At 40.4% G+C, this 17,341-nt stretch overlaps 1 pseudogene; it reads right to left on the bottom strand.

The window, feature by feature from the left end:
• Positions 1-4,156: 4,156 nt before the first annotated feature.
• LOC126076468 (ubiquitin-60S ribosomal protein L40-like) overlaps positions 4,157-17,341 on the bottom strand; it is a 44,969-nt pseudogene continuing 31,784 nt past the window's right edge.

Genomic DNA, 17,341 nt, shown 5'->3' with positions numbered 1-17,341 from the left:
TCAATCAATTTCAGACTGCAGAAGTTGGTAGAAATCTTCAATTTCTTCATCTTTGGCCTTAGTGATTGGTGAATAAATTTGAATAATCATTATATTAACTGGTTTTCCTTGTAGGTATATGGATATTATTCTGTCACTGACAATGTTGTACTTCAGGATAGATCTTGAAATGTTCTTTTTGATGATGAATGCAACGCCATTCCTCTTCAAGTTGTCATTCCTGGCATAGTAGACCATATGACTATCAGATTCAAGATGACAAATACCAGTCCATTTCACCTCACTAATGCCCAGGATATTGCTGTTTAACCATTCCATTTCCTTTTTGATGATTTCTAATTTTCCTAGTTTCATACTTCATATGTTCCAAGTTCAGATTATTAATGAATGTTTGAAGCTGTTTCTTCTCATTTTGAGTCATGCCACATTAGCAAATGAAGGTCCTGGAATCTTGACTCCATCCACGTCATTAAAGTTGACTCTACTTTGTGTCAGCTCTACCCCAGTCATCTTTTGGGTGCTTTCCAATCTGAGGGGGTCATCTTCCGACACTATATCAGACAATTCTCCGTGGTATTCATAAGGTTTTCACTGGCTAAATCTTTTTGAACATAGACTGCTGGGTCCTTCTTCCTAGTCTGTCTTAGTCTGGAAGCTCAGCTGAAACCTGTCCACCATGGGTGACCCTGCTGGTATTTGAATACCTGTGGCAAAGCTCCCAGCATCACAGCAACACACAAGCCCTCACAGTACAACAAATTGACAGATGAGTGGGGGCATTTTTGAATAGAAGAGTAGAAAAAGAAGAGTGGGCTTGAATCTAGTACATGAATCCTACCGGTGTCAGTCAGCCTGGCTTCCACCCTGTCCTTGCCTCTGTTACCAGACACCATACCTACCACAGCTATTTATGCAGATGTCCTAGTGTTCCCAGAAGCCACAGAAGCTCCAACTTGGCAAGAGCAGGCATGGGGTCTTCTTATTGCTATTGTGACTACAATGGGGAAATACATAAAAAAATAAACAAAAAACCCTCAGAATGTCAAGATTATCTAGAGAGGAATTAGGAGCAAATAAGATCAAATCCAATAAAAAGAAATAAGTGCCTACTGTAACCCTGGTGGTGTAGTGGTTAAGAGCTATGGCTGTAACCAAAAGATCAGCAGTATGAATCCACCAGGCGCTCCTTGGAAACCGTATGGGGCAATTCTACTCTATCCTATAAGGTTGCTGAGTTGATTCGATGGTAATGGAATTGGTTTTTTTGGTCTCCTGTGCCTAGTACTGTGCTCTTTTAGAAGATTGAGGTGGGAGGGAAGGAGACCTAGTCACAACCCTCAAAATTACAATATTGGGGTAATAATCTTAAAACCATTTGTCTCATGTGTGACAAAGGTCATATAGTCATTGAAGAGAAAAGCTACACCCTACCCTACGTTCCTTAGAACTCCTGGTGTGATGTACAGTGCTGGGACAAATACTTGCAAACATTCACTGTATTGGTCAGAGATAATGTACACTTGCTAAAGTGGAGGAAAAGGTAAGTGGCATCTCACGCAGACAATGGGATAATTACAGTCAAACAGTTAAGAGCATGGACGCTGGAGACAGAATGTCTGAATTTGCGTTTAGACTTCTCGGTTTTCTAGTTGCTGACTTTGGACTATTCCCTTTCACTTCTATGTGCTTTAATTTTTCTCATCTCTCAAGTGGGAACAAGAATAATTCTGCCCCACAGAGTTTTCAGCATTAAATGAGAAAAAGCAAATAGGCATCAGCTCATAGTACAAGCCCAAGAAACGGTAGTTTTTAGATTAATTTCAATTTCTTTTCCTAATTTCTCTTGTAGAAATTCATTTCTTTTTGAGTGTTACCAGCTTTGAGTACACTAGTTTTGCCCTCATCAAGCTACTTTTAGGTGCCAAGTTGCATCGAAAGACATATGAGCCAAGATAGATATATTTGGAAGGAGCTCTTGAAGTTCTTCAATGGAATCCCTTTTTTTTTTTTTTTTGGTGGGTAGGGGGCAGGGAGCAGAGGAGGATAGGTGTCATGGATTGGATTATGTACCCCCTAAAATGTGTGTGTCAATTTGGCTGGGCCATGATTTCTGGTATTGTGTGATTTACCTATATGTTGTATAGGATATTAATGTGATATTAATGAGGAGAGATGGGCACTAGTTGTGTTAGTGAGGCAGGACTCAATATACAAGATTGGATTGTGTCTTCAGGCAATCTCTTTTGAGATACAAAAGAGAGAAGAGAAGAGAGACGGGGGACTTCATACCACCAAGAAAGCAGTGGGGGTCCCTGCGAGGAGAAGCTTCTAGTCCAGGGGGAAGACTGATGAGAAGGCCGAAGAGAGAGAAAGGCTTCACCTGGAGCTGACACCTTGAATTTGAACTTTTAGCTTACTTTACTGTCAGGAAATAAACTTCTCTTTGTTAAAGCCATCCACTTCTGGTATTTCTGTTATAGCAGCACTAGATGACTAAGACAATGGGTATTGTATAAATTTGACTTGTTCTTCAAATGGACCTCAGTATTGATGTCTTCCCTCCACAGCATGTGTAGCCATGAGAGGTTAGAGGTTGGAGTTAATCATATTCTGCTAGTTAAAGCTGGTAACCAGACATCATACACTGGGAAACCATTTCTGCCTTTGCCACTGCCTGACTTGGCAAGTCACCTCACCTCAGGGAACCTGCTTTTCCCAGCTTCAGAATGAGGCTAATAGAATTCCTCTACCCACACAGGGATGTTGAGTAGCTTAATTAATTAATGTTTGCGATATGCTGTGAGATAAAAGGCACTATGGAAATAAAAAGTTTAGTACAGAAGAACAAAGTGAGATATTAAAAGTGACTGTGGAAGCAATAGAACTAATATATAGACTGGGTTATACAACCTAGAAGATAATAAAATCAGCATAGCAATAAATCATAATATTGATACTAGGGTTTTGAAAAGCTTATTCAAAAGAATAGCATTTGATATACAATAGTTAATTTTTGAGTGTCCCAACATCTTTCTTTTCCAAACCAACACGGACTTAAAGATGAGAGGCTTTCATCTCAGTCAAGTTTAAGTCTTTCCCACACTCTTTGATGAATTAACATGACTTTTATAACCCCAACCCTTTATGTTTGGAGTGTCATTCTAATAATACCTTTTATTTTTATGGTATTTGTTCTAGGTCAAAGATTAGAGGCTGTCTATCCAGGAATAATAGCTACATAAAATTTTTTGAAAGGGGAAGAAAAAGAAAAAGAAAAAAAGAGCATGTCAACCTTCTCCATCCCCCAGTTCAATCCGGAAACCAGTTTGACCTTTTCTGAACACGGCAATGAAGGCTGACTTAACCAATGATCTAATACCTAATCCTGAGACACCTGGTTTGACAGCCATAATAGCTGAAATACTTTTCCTTGCAGACTTTAGAAATGGCCCCTAGAGGCAAATAAGCATTTGTCAGGACCAGTAAATATACATGTAAAAGGACATTTCCTGCTTATTCTTTTTAAGGCGTTGTGTGGAGGAGGCAGGGCGAGGGGTAAGACCTGCTATTGGCTTGGCGGATTTATAGAGCTGTTTCAGGTGGGACATAACGTTTTAAGACCCTGAGGAACTTGATCTCATTTCCATTCTACAGCAAATTATGTGATAGTACCTTGATGCGCAACTGAATGTGTCTGTGACCTTGGAGAGTTTCAGAAGTTTGCAGAAGTCACCCTTCACGAAAATGCACCTTAGTATTTACTTCAAGTTCTTGGAGGAATCTCAGTGTGTCTATCTTTGTTATCACCTTTATTAATGTCCTTTAAAAAACTGATTAAAAACAAAACAAAAACCAAACTCATTGCTGTTGAGTCAATTTCAACTCATGGTAACCCAAGGTATTGCAGAGTAGAATTGCATTCTATAAGGTTTCCTTCCTGCCTTTTTTTTTTTCTTTTTTAACTGCTTCAGTTGATGAAAAAAAACCCACTGCAGAGCTGATTCTAACTCATAGCGACCCAATAGGACAGAGTAGAACTGCCTGGTAGAGTTTCCAAGGAGCACCTGGTGGATTTGAACTGCCAACATTTTGGTTAGCTGCCATAGCACTTAACCACTATACCACCAGGGTTTACTCAGTCGATGAAAGGCAGACTTCATTCAGGGCCTAGGGTAGTGGAGCTTGGGAGGAGGCTGCCCATATAGGAGGCAGGGGAGCCTGCAGAGAGGGGTCCAAATTCTACCTTCTTGGAACACAGGTTGTTGGTGTGGCTACACTTCCTGTGCCAGTTGACAGCGTGGGGGTGCAGGTGAGTGTAACATTTGTTGAAGTTGTACTTTTGGGTGAGCTGGCCCAGCGAAGGCTGGATGATGCCACCTTGCAGAAGCAGCACCAGGTGCAGGGTGGACTCTTTTTGGATTTTGTAGTCTGAGAGAGTGTGAGTGTCCTCTAGCTGTTTGCCCTCAAAAAATCAGACTGGTGGGGCGAGAGGGTGCTGGCCTCCTTGTCATGGATTTTGGCTTTGACATTCTCCATAGTGCCACTGGGCTCGACTTCCAGAGTGATGGTCTTGCCCCTCAGGGCCTTCACAAAGACCTGTATTTCTGTGTCTGCTGCTGGGCCACATCACTGAAGAGAAAAAGCCATAGGGTTTTCAATGGCTGATTTCTTGTAAGTAGATCACAGGCCTTTCTTTCCAGACACCTCTGGGTGGGCTAAACGTCTCAGTTAGCAGAAGAACTTATTAACTATTTGCACCACCCATGGCCTCCTTTATTGATTAAAGACATTCTAAAAGATAAGCCTTGTGAGGGGCCATGGCACAAACACAAAACACCCTACCCATTCATTAATGTAGCTTTGGTTGACCTGGGGCCAAGTGTCAAAAAGTAACGTTTGATGACATTATATAGTTTACACATTGTGTTTTGTTCATCATGTATTGATCATGTCTCATTTGTGGTTAAGAGTTCAGCTGCTAACAAAAAGGTCCACAATTCAAATCTACCAGCCGCTCCTTGGAAACTATTTGGAGCAGCTCTACTCTGTCCTATAGGGTTGCTAGGAGTGGGCTGGACTCAACAACAATGGATTTTTTTGTTCATTAATCTTTTGCATAAATCTATTAGCATTATACAGATTGAGCTAAAATCAGAGATTAATCAAACAGGAGATAATTGGGCTTTTTACTTTCTTGGGCTTTGCATAGAAAAAAGTGGGAGTTAGTTGAAAAATGAAAGCAATTAGCCTTTCATCAAAATTACTCTGGTGAATATCAGGAGAGGCACTGGAAGGACCCAGGGGAAAAATAATATCAGAAGAGTGGGGTTTCTGGTTTGCCATATTTCTCTTGAACAGTCTAAAATATATTCGGTTTTTCTTTTTTAATTCACTCCAGTAAAAGCGCCTGCCAACTTCATGTGGGAGATCTTAAATTTGCCACAAAGAGACCAGTCATTTCCAATTCTTTTAAACAATAAGCTATAAATAACGCAAACAATGACTGAATTGTGTTGTTTTCCTCCTGACGCACCGGGCTGAGGGCCTTGGTCAGAACACTGAGGTGGGGAACAGGAATTCTGTCTGAGAGGCAGTGTGATCCATCATTTTTTCCAAGATTAGCTGAGGACGTAGCTTTCAGGAAGCAGGCCTCCTAGCCAGGCACTCGCTAGCTGTGAGCTTTCTGAATTATTTACTGTTTAAGACGACTCCTGGCTTTGAGCACTGGGAGTGTGGTTCCCCAGGTCACCAAGTCTTAAAATAGATACACATCCCTCTCCTTTCTCACTGTTTATGAACAACAAGATTACCCATCCCCCACACCCCCCTGCCCCCCAGACATGCATTTTTTTCTCCCTCTTAGTGGCAAGGGACAGTAACACTTAACTTCTGCTTATTAAGAGTTGATTTTAGGAGGGTTCACTTCCCCAGGGGAGGGCATGTGTAATGGACAATGAATATCACATTCATAAATTCATCGTGATTCATCTCCATACTCCTACAAATGGCAGGCCTTCAGAAATTAGCATTGCATTTAAGCACAGCCACCTAACTGGAAGACTGCTTCTGAGTATGCTGCATGGCTCATGATTTTTCCATGTTTCTAAAGTGTGTGTCTTAATGACTCATTAATTAGAAGCTTTTATCTAAGCCAGTTGGTATGTCATTAATTAATTCACACATCACCCAACCAACTTAAGGTAACTTCTGTTTTACTGTGATTCCATGGGTGAAGACTGCATGGTGTAGACCCTGACTGTCTTCCTCCCTTTACTTCTGCTCAGCCTACACATGCATCTGGCCACGTCAATAACAGTAGGTTTGTACACCCTTAGCATTAAAGGAGATCTTAACTGATCTCATGGGAATCTGGGAGGAAAAAGAATTGTATCATGAGACCAAAGGAAATTATGTCTGCTTTTTTGTTCTGTTTGTACATAGTAGGTGCTCAGCAAATACTTGACACTTGTGTGATTTTATTATTCTTTTGTTATCAGATTGGAAAGTGGTGAGGTGTGGTGGAAGTAATCCTGGGGAAGTTAGTTAGCATTTGCTTCTTACTTTCGGAAAGAAAGGCCTCTATTCATTTGCTGTCACTGCAACCATTTAGATCAAGGTAGAAGTCTTTGTTTAGCCTGAAACCTACTTATACTGTTCAATTAGTTCGAAAGCATTTATTGAGCATCTGTTACTTGCCAAGCACTGTATTGTAGGCTGAGAATAGAAAGACGAAGATATGTTCCCTGCTGTTAAGGATCCCATAGTCTTAAGGACAGCCAGCCATGTAAACGTACTATTTAAATCTGCCAGGTATGTTTAGAGGAGTGCTTCCTAGATTTGCTGAGGCCATACTTTGATCTTGAATGTGAAGAAGAGCTGTTGTTGTTGGTTGCTGTTGAGTTGATTTTGACTCATGGTGACCCCATGTGACAGAGTAGAATCGCCCCATAAGGTCTTTTTGGTTGTAATCTTTAGGGAAGCAGACTGGCAGGTCTTTCTCCTGTGGAGCTGCTGAATGGGTTGAAACTGTCAACCTTTCGGTTAGCAGCCAAGCATTTAACTGCCTAACAGTTCGCGCCACCTAGCAAAAAAGGCTTTGCCATGTAGGCTATTTCCTTTTCAGGCATTACTGAATTGCCATTGCTTAAGAGGGAAGGTTGATTTTTGCTTCTCAGGATTCTATTCTAGTAGCTTCTTTGACAGTACAGAAGTCCCTATGAAGGTTGATTTTTAATTCTCAGAATTCCATTCTGACAGCTTCCTTGAGGAGGCAGACCTCCTAGATAAAGGTGGTCCTCAAGGAAAGGTATGTTTACTGGTCATTAAAGCCCAACCTATTGAAAGGTGGACTTGGTATTCTCTGGAAGGCAGAATGCCTATGGGTTTATCGTATACTATCTCCAGAGTCCTACTGGGTCTGTATCCAACATGCTTTCTTGGCATTTAAAGTTCAGTAATTGTCTATAATCAGGGATCACGAGCTTTTTAAATAAACGAATGTGCTTACAGGAGAATTGCCCAGTTTCTTTTGTTGCCTAGACTCTGATATGTTCACCTTAGGCGTCTGCCGGCCTTCAGAAGACTCCTGTTGTCATTTGGCAAAAGAATCTTGTCCTTTTCTCAGATCTTTGTAATACCTACGATAGAAAAACAAAGATCTAACACGGCTAAAAATGAAGATGTCATTGGGAAAATTATTATATGCTATTTTTACTTAAATTTAAATAATATAATGCAATTCCAAATCCAATAGCCTTTTTGTAACCTCATTCATATTGATATCTCTGCAGCATTTGATACTGTCATTTGCTACCCTCTTTTGGAGAAAACCTCTTACGTTCCATGAAATGGAACTCTCTTCTCTTAAAATGGAGGTATTTCCCAAAGAGCAGTCCTGAGTCTTCTCATTCTGGGCAGTATATACTCAACTTGAGCAATTGTATTTGCTCTTCTGGCTTTAGCTCTCATTTTTAATTGAAGAAAAGGGAAAGAAGGACAAAGAGAAAGCATTTATTCAGTACTTAGAGTGTGCTAAAGGAGTAGTGGTTAGGAGGCTGCAACGGATTTGGTTTTTTCTTTCTTTTTTTTTGGTGCACTGTGTTAAGGATATATAGAAAAAAAAGAAAACATGGATCTTGCCCTCATGGTTTTCACTGTCTAATGGAGAAAGGGAGAAAAAGAAGATAATGACTATACGGCATGTTAGATAATATCTGATGTTTGCATAGGAGCAAACCTGGGCACCATTAGAGCCTGGGGTGTGGAGGGGAGGCTAGGAAGGCATCTCAGAAGAGGGATAGCTGAGATAAACATAGAAAGAATATGAATATGAGTCCTTTAGTTACAAGCGAGTGGCATTAAAGAGCAGAAATTTATTTTCTCACAGTTCTGGAGGCTCAAAGTCCACATAAAGGTCCTGGCTGTGTTGCATCCCTCTGTGAGCCTCTCTTAGTTTCTGGTATCTGCTGGCAATCCTTGTTGTTCTTTGGTGTGCCTTGGTGTTCCTTGGTGTCCCTTGGCATGTCTTGGTATTCCTTGGTGTTTCTTGGTGTGCATTTCTTGGCTTATAAACAATGCTTACATGGCATCTGTCTTCCCTCGTGTGTGTGTGTCTACTCTGGTATTTATATAATTCAGAAATTGCTAGGTTTAGGATCCACTCTATCCTGGCCTGACCTCATTAATTTAATAAAAGAAAACCCCCTTTTTCCGAACAGGGTCATACTTACAGGTACAGGGTTAGGACTTCAACACATATTTTAGGGGGACACAATTTAACCCATAGCAATGAGTTAGAGTGAAGAGAGGCTGTTTTGATCCCACTACCACCAAGGCAGGAGCCCTGGTGGTGCAATGGTTAAATGCTCAGCTGTCTACCAAAAGGTCAGCGGTTTGAACCCACCAATTGCCCCATGGGAGAAAGAAGTGGAAGTCTGCTTCTATGAAGACATCAGCCTTGGAAACCCTATGAGGAAGTTCCATTCAGTCCTACAGTGTTACCACGAGTCGGAATCAACTCCTCAGCAGCGGGTAACCACCAAGACTGAAGTAGCCGCTGGTAGGTATTTGCCCAGACAGTAGCAACTTGACAACTGCCTCCCCCACTAGATCAGAAGTTCCTGGAAGACAAAGACGTGGCCTCATTCACCATTGTGTCTCTAGCACCTGAATAGTGCTTGGCAAATAGTAGGGGATCAGTAATATTTGCTGAGAGTGAATGATTACTGCTCTTACTTTATTGTCGAGAAAATGAGCCTCAGCAGTTGAAAACTAATTTATGTATGAACAAACATCTAGTACTGGGAGATGTGGACTTTTGAACTCTGCTTAGATGATTCCCTTGCCTTTTTGCTTCAGTTCACTTTTTTTTTTTTTCACTTTGACATCTCAGGCCCTATCTTCCCTCCTGAGCTTCAACCTCATACCTACAATTACTTGTTTTATGTTCTCCCTGAATGTGCTACTGCAAATTCAACATGATGAAAATACAACTCCTTGTCTTCCCCAAATAGAGATGGTTCTTTCTTTTTGTATGATGTTAATTCTGGGGCCCAATTTCCCCTTGTAGTCTTAGACTCTAGGTTGTGGGAGTTAATTAAATACAAATATAGAAGGCAGGGATCATTTGGCTGGAAGAATTTTAGAAAATTTTGGCAGATGACACCTTCCATGCCATGGTAATTAGCCCTTGATTCTGAATAAATATTATTTCTAGAGCAGTGTTGTCCAGCAGATATAAAATGCGAGCCATATATGTAATTTTTATATTTTCTAATGCCCAGATTAAGAAAAGTAAAAAGAAACAGTAAAAAAGAAAAACAGATGAAATTAATTTTAATAATATATTTTATTTAGCTCAATATATCTAAAATATTCTTATTTTTACAAGCAATCAATAAAAATAATTATTCAAGACATAGTTCACACTTTTTTTTATTTTTCATACTAGATTTTTGAATTCTGTGTGTATTTTACACTTATAGCACCTCTCAGTTGGTACTAGCCATGTTTCAAGTGTCAGATAGTCACATATGACTAGTGACTATTGTATTTAGCAATGAAGCTATAGCAAGCATTTAACAAAGATTTTTTTATAAGCTACAAAATAACATTAAATTCCCAAGTCTCCTCCCATGAATGCATACCCTTTCAGTACAATACTGCCCTAGCTATCTAAAAAAAAAAAAAAAAATTATTTTTTTATTAAAAAAAATTTTTATTTTTTTTATTATAGTATCTAGTGATACTATAATAGAAATATCACAAATGGGTGGTTTTAACAGAAATTTATTTTCTCTCAGTTTAGGAGGCTAGAAGTCCAGATTCAGGGTGTCAGTTCTCCGGGAAGGCTCGCTTTCTCTGTTGGCTCTGGAGGAAGGTCCTTGTCTTTTTTGAGGTTCTGATCCTGGGTGATCTTCATGTGGCTTGGCATCTGTCTTCCCCCATCTCTTCTTGCTTGCTTGGCCTGATCTTCTCTTTTTTATCTTGTAAGAAATTGACTCAAAATATACCCTACACTATTCCTGCCTCATTAACATAACAAAGACAACTCATTCTCAAAAGGGATTATAAACGCAGACGTAGAGATTAAGATTCATAACACTTATTTTTGGGTGACACAATTCAATCCAAAACATTCCACCCTTTGGACCCCCAAAATTCATGTCCTTGCCACATGTAAAATGCATTCACCCCTTCACATCATCCCAAAAAGTCTTAAAGCAACTCCAAGCCCAAAATCTCATCTTCTGAATCACCTAAATGAAATATGGGTGAGACTTTGGGCATATTCCATTCTGGGGCAAATTCCTCTTCATCTGTGAATATGTGAAATCCGGAATACAAATTATCTGTTTCCGAAGTACGATGGTGGAACAGGCACAAGGTTGATGTTCCCATCACAAATGGGAGAAATTGGAGGGAAAGAAGGAATAACAGGCACCAAGCAAGCCCAAAACCCGGCAGAACAATTTACATTAGCTGTCAGTCTTGAAAATAATCCTCTGTTCTCTGAAACCATTTGGGCAATAGCCCTACCCTCTAGACTCTGTGTGTTCGCTACACCCTCTGGATTGTGGGTGGAGGCCTCTTGGCCCTGGGCTTCAGCTCTGCCTTCCAGGCCCGCTGGGATGGCAACTCTGCTCCCTTGGCTTTGGGTGGCCCCATTCTCCTAGTCCATCTGAGTGGATACCCCATCCCCTCAGCCATAGCAGGCCCTGATCTTCTGCCCCTTGGGGATGGCAACTTTGCCCCCCAAGTTTTGGGTAGCAGCCCCATTCCCCTGGCACTTGTAAATGGCAGCTCTGCACTCCACAACCAAGTTGGTGACCCTTTTTAATCTAGGAGGCCATGACTCCGCAGCGGTTAAAGCATTCAGCTGCTAATGAGAAGGTTGGTGGTTTGAACCCACCAGCCACTAGGCAGGAGAATAATGTAGCAGTCTGCTTTCATAAAGATTTACAACTTTGGAAAACCTATGGGGCAATTCTACTCCTTACTATAAGGTCGTTATGAGTCAGAATCAACTCAGTGGCAGTGGGTTTGGTTTTTTGGTTTAGGTTGTGACTTCACCCTTTGAAACTGCCGCAGCCCTGCTTCCCATGCTCCTTCTAACAGTTTTGCAGATCTCTGAGCTGCTCCAAGGATGGTCCTTTTTTTTTTTCTTGGAAGACAGTAGATGTAGCTTCTTTGGCCTATTTCCTGCCTGTAGAATTCCAGGAGGCAGAAAGTGTTCTTTGTTCTTTCTCTGTCCCCTTCAGTTTAAACTGATGGTTTTTCTGCTGTGGTGGTTGGTTAGATACATCAGTCACAGGCTCAAATTTTTTTAACAAAGATTGCATAGCCATGTCCTTAGTGGAAATCCTAGGGCGTGTGTCCTAAGTTTGCACAACAGAATTTTCTAAATCTTTTTGTTTTCATTACGCATAGTTCATTTTTAAATCTATCTCCGTCCTCTCATATTTTACTAAAAGCAGCAAAGAAAAACCACACAGTTAGTTCCTTTAAGATCTTGCTTAGAAATCTCCTCAAATATTCAAGCTCATCACTTACAACTTCTACCTTCCACCAAACCCAAACCAAACCAAAAACCAAACCCAGTGCCGTCGAGTCGATTCCAACTCATAGCGACCCTATAGGACAGAGTAGAACTGCCCCATAGAGTTTCCAAGGACTGCCTGACAGATTCGAACTGCTGACCCTTTGGTTAGCAGCCATAGCACTTAACCACTACGCCACCAGGGTTTCCTTCCGCCAAACATTTGAACATAATTCAAAGAAGTTCTTTGCCACGGCATAAAAAGCATCGCCCTTCCTCCATTGTCCGATCCCATGTTCATCATTTCCTTTTAAAGCTTCCCCAGAAGCACATTTAATGTCCACATTTCTAGCAACATTCTGTGGCTGGCTCCATGTGTATTCTTTAACATGATGCAGCCTTTCTCTACAGCTCTCCTCACTTCCTTCTGAGCTCACCAGAATAACCTCTGACTCCATAATTCTGCCAACAATCTGTTCAAGGTAATCAAGGCTTGTACTATTGTTGTGTTGTGCTGTTGTTCGGTGCCATCAAGTCAGTTTTGATTTATAGCCACCCTATGTGCAAAAAGCCAAACACTACCCGGTCCTGCACCATCCTCACAACATTATTATGGTTGAGCCCATTGTTGTGGCCACTGTGCCAATCCATCTCATCGAGGGTCTTCCTCTTTTTGGCTGACCCTGTACTCTACCAAGCATGATGTTCTACTCCAGGGACTGCTCCTTCTGATCATATGTCCAAAGATTGTAAAAAGAAGTCTCACCACCCTTGTTTCTAAGGCGCATTCTGCCTCTACTTCTTCCAGGTCAGTTTTGTTCTTTTGGCAGTCCATGATATATTCAATATTCTTTGCTAACACCACAATTCAAAGGCATCGATTCTTCTTTGGTCTCCCTTATTCATTGTCCAACTTTTACGTGCATAAGAGGTGGTTGAAAACGCCATGGCTTGGGTCAGGCGCACCTTAGTCCTTACAGTGACATCTTTGATTTTTAACACTTTAGTCTTTTGTAGCAAATTTGCCCAATGCAATGCCCATTTGAGTTCTTGACTGCTGCTTCCATGGGTGTTGACTGTGGATCCAAGTAAAATGAAATCCTTGACAACTTCAATCTTTTCTCTGTTTATCATGGTATTGCTTGTTGGTCCAGTTTTGAAGATATTTTTTCTTTATGTTGAGATGTAATCCATACTAAAGGCTGTGGTCTTTGATCTTCATCAGCAAGTGCTTCAAGTCCTCTTCACTTTCAGCAAGCAAAGTTGTGTCATCTTTATAACACATATTGTTAACAAGTCTTCCTCCAATCCTGATGCCCCATTTTTCTTCATATACTCCAGCTTCTTGGATTATTTGACCAGTGTACAGATAGAATAAATACAATGAAATGATACAACGCTGGCACATGCCTTTCCTGGCTTTAAACCCCACAGTATCCTCTTGTTCAGTTTGAATGACTACCTCTAAGTACATGTTCTTTATGAGCACAATTAAGTGTTCTGGAATTCCCATTCTTCTCAATGTCATTCATAACTTTTTATGATCCACACAGTTGAATGCCGTTGTGTAGCCAATAAAACTCAGGTAAACATCTTTCTGGTATTTTCTGCTTTCAGCCAAGATCCAACTGACATCAGCAATGATATCCCTTGTTCCATGTCCTCTTCTGAATTTAGCTTGAATTTCTGGCACTTCCCTATGGATGTACTGCTGCAACTGTGTTTGAATGATCTCCAGCAAAATTCTACTTGTGTGTGATATTAATGACATTGTTTGATAATTTCCACATTCTATTGAATCACCTTTCTTTAGAATGGGTACAAATATGCATCTGTTCCAGTCGTTTGGCCAGGTAGCTGTCTTCTAAATTTCTTGGCATAGACGAATGAGCAATTCCAGTGCTGTGTCTGTTTTTTGAAACATCTCAGTTGGTGTTCCGTTAATTCCTGGAGCCTTGTTTTTTGCCAGTGCCTTCAGTGTAGCTTGGACTTCTTGCTTCAGTACCATGGACTCTTGATCATATGGCTCCTCCTGAAATGGCTGAATGTCGATGAAATCTTTTTGGTACAGTGACTCAGTGTATTCCTTCCATCTTCTTTTGATGCTTCATTTGTCCTTTAATATTTCCCCATAGAATCCTTCAATGTTGCAACTTGAAGCTTGAATTTTTTATTCAGTTTCTTCAGCTTGAGAAATGCTGGCTGCGTTCTTCCCTTTTGACTTTCTATCTCCAGGTCTTTGCATGTATCATTATGATACTTTGTCTTCTCCAGTCACCCTTTGAAATCTTCTGTTCAGTTCTTTTACTTCATCATTTTTCCATTTGCTTTAGCTACTTGACATTGAAGAGCCAGTTTCAGAGTCCCTTCTGATATCCATTTTGGTCTTTTCTCTCCTTCCTGTCTTGTTAATGACCTCCTGCTTTCTTCATGTATGATGTCATTGACATCTCATCTGGTCTGTGGTCATTAGTGTTCAACGTGCCAAATATAGTCTTAGGATGGTCTCTAAATTCAGGTGGGATATACTCAAGGTCGTACTTTGGCTCTCATGGACTTGTTCTAATTTTCTTCAGTTTCAGCTTGAACTTGCATATGAGCAACTGATGGTCTGTTCCACAGTCAGCCCCTGGCCTTGTTCTGACTGATAATATTGAGCTTTTCCATCATCTCTTTCCACAGATGTAGTTGATTTGGTTCCTGTGTAATTCATCTGGTGATGTCCACACCTTTTATATTGTTGAAAACAGAAGTCATTAATCTTGCAAAATTCTATCATGCAATCTCCGGTGTCATTTCTATGACCAAGGCTGTATTTCCAACTACCAATCCTTCTTCTTTGTTTCCAAATTTTGCATTCTAATCTCCAATAATTATCAATGCATCTTGATTGCATGTTTGATCAATTGCAGACTGCAGAAGTTGGTAAAAATCTTTACTTTCTTCATCTTTGGCATTAGTGTTTAGTGGGTAAATTTGAATAATAGTCATGTCAATTGGTCTTTCTTGTAGGTGCATGGGTATTATCCTATCACTGACAGCATTGTATTTCAAGTCAGATCTTGAAAAGCTCTTTTTGATGATGAATGCAACACCATTCTTCAGTTTGTCATTCCTGACCCAGTAAACCATGATTGTCCTTTTCAAAATGTCCAATACCAGTATATTTCAGCTCACTAAAATTTTTTTAATGCCCAGAATATTGATTTTTATGCTTTCCATTTCATTTTTGGTAACTTTCAATTTTCCTAGATTCATACATTCCATGTTCTGATTATTAATGGATATTTGTAGCTGTTTCTTCTTCTTTAATCATGCCACATCAGCAAATGAAAGTCCCAAAAGCTTGACTCCAAGCTCTTTCAGTCTTATTTTGAGTGCCTTCCAACCTGAGGGGCTCATTTCCCAGCCTAATTGACTGAGTTTTTTTTTTTTTTAATATATATCAGGCTTTGCTCCACTTCCATTCATAAGGTTTGCATTGGTCAATTTCTGTTAGAGGTACATCACCAGGTCCTTCTTCTTAGTTGGTTTTAGTCTGGAAACTCCACTGAAACCTGTCCTCCATGGGTGACCCTGCTGGTATTTGAAATACTGGTGATATAGCTTCCAGCATCACAGGAACACTCAAGCCACCACAGCACAACAAACTGACAGAGAAGTGGTGGCTTTTACTACTAGGTACCTTTAAACTCTTTCAGCCTCTACCCATTACCCAATTTCAAAGCTTCTTCCACATTTTAGGTATCTATTAGAGCAGTGCCCCACTCTTCTAGTACTAAATTCTGTCTTAGTTATCTAGGGTTATCTAGTTATTTAGTGTTGCTATAACAGAAATGCCACAAGTGAATGGCATTCACAAATTTATTTTCCCACAGTTTAGGAATCTAAAATCTGAATTCAGGGTGCTGGTTCTAGAGGAAGGCTCTCTCTCTGACAGTTCTTGACGAAGGTTCTTGTGTCTTTCAAGCTTCTATTCCTGGTGATCTCCACGTGGCTTGACATCTCTATTCCCCTACTCATCCTGTGCCGTCTCTCCTTGCTTGCTTGTTGTAATCTGTTCTTTTTCTATTTTGTAAAAGATTGACTGAAAACACCCTACACTAACCCTGCCTCACTAACATAACAAAGGCAATTTACTCCCAAATGGGATTATAACCACAGGCACAGACCTTAGGATTTACAACACATATATTTTGGGAGACACAATTCAATCCATAACAAATATGTTTGCTACTTAACTCCAACTGAGTCAAAGGCAGATTGAGGTTGTAGTTGTGGGGCAGTGAAAACAGCAGTGCTATGGAGGGAAGCTTATAAGGAGAAAAAGATCAATGCTGCAATTATAGCCCTTTGTCTTGACTTATGTCTTACAAAAAAAATCCAAAATATATTTACTAGACATGTATCCCCCACGTGTCTGTAAGTTTGTCATACTATGGGGCTTGCGTGTTGCTGTGATGCTGGAAGCTATGCCATCGGTATTCAGATACCAGCAGGGTCAACCATGGAGGGCAGGTTTCAGCTGAGCTTCCAGACTAAGACCAACTAGGAAGAAGGACCCAGCAGTCTACTTCTGAAAAGCATTAGCCAGTGAAAACCTTATGAATAGTAGTGGAACATTGTCTGATATAGTGCTGGAAGATGAGACCCCCAGGTTGGAAGGCACTCAAAAGATGACTGAGGAAGAGCTGCCTCCTCAAAGTAGAGCAGACTTTAATGACGTGGATGGAGTACAGCTTTCAGGGCCTTCATTTGCTGATATGGCAGGACTCAAAATGAGAAGAAACAGCTGCAAACATCCATTAATAATCAGAACATGGAATGTACGAAGTATGAATCTAGGAAAATTGGAAATTGTCAAAAATGAAATGTAATGCATAAACATCGATATCCTAGGCATTAGTGAGCTGAAATGGACCTGAATTGGCCATTTTGAATTGGACAATCATATAGTCTACTATGCTGGGAATGAGAACTTGAAGAGGAATGGTGTTGCATTCATTGTCAGAAAGAATGTTTCAAGATCTATCCTAAAGTACAATGCTGTCAGTGATAGGATAATATCCATACGTCTACAAGAAAGACCAGTTAATACAACTATTATTCTAATTTACACACCAACCACTAGGGCTAAAGATGAAGAAATAGAAGATTTTTATCAGCTGCTGGAGTCTGAAATTGATCGAACATGCAATCAAGATGCATTGATAATTACTGGTGACTGGAATGTGAAAGTTGGAAGTGAAGAAGGATCAGTAGTTGGAAAATATGGCCTTGGTGATAGAAACAATGCCAGAGATT

This window comes from Elephas maximus, chromosome 4 (genome assembly GCF_024166365.1).
Source record: "Elephas maximus indicus isolate mEleMax1 chromosome 4, mEleMax1 primary haplotype, whole genome shotgun sequence".
Taxonomy (NCBI): domain Eukaryota; kingdom Metazoa; phylum Chordata; class Mammalia; order Proboscidea; family Elephantidae; genus Elephas; species Elephas maximus.
The sequence above is the reverse complement of the archived record's forward strand: the minus strand, read 5'-3'. Positions and strand labels throughout refer to the sequence as shown.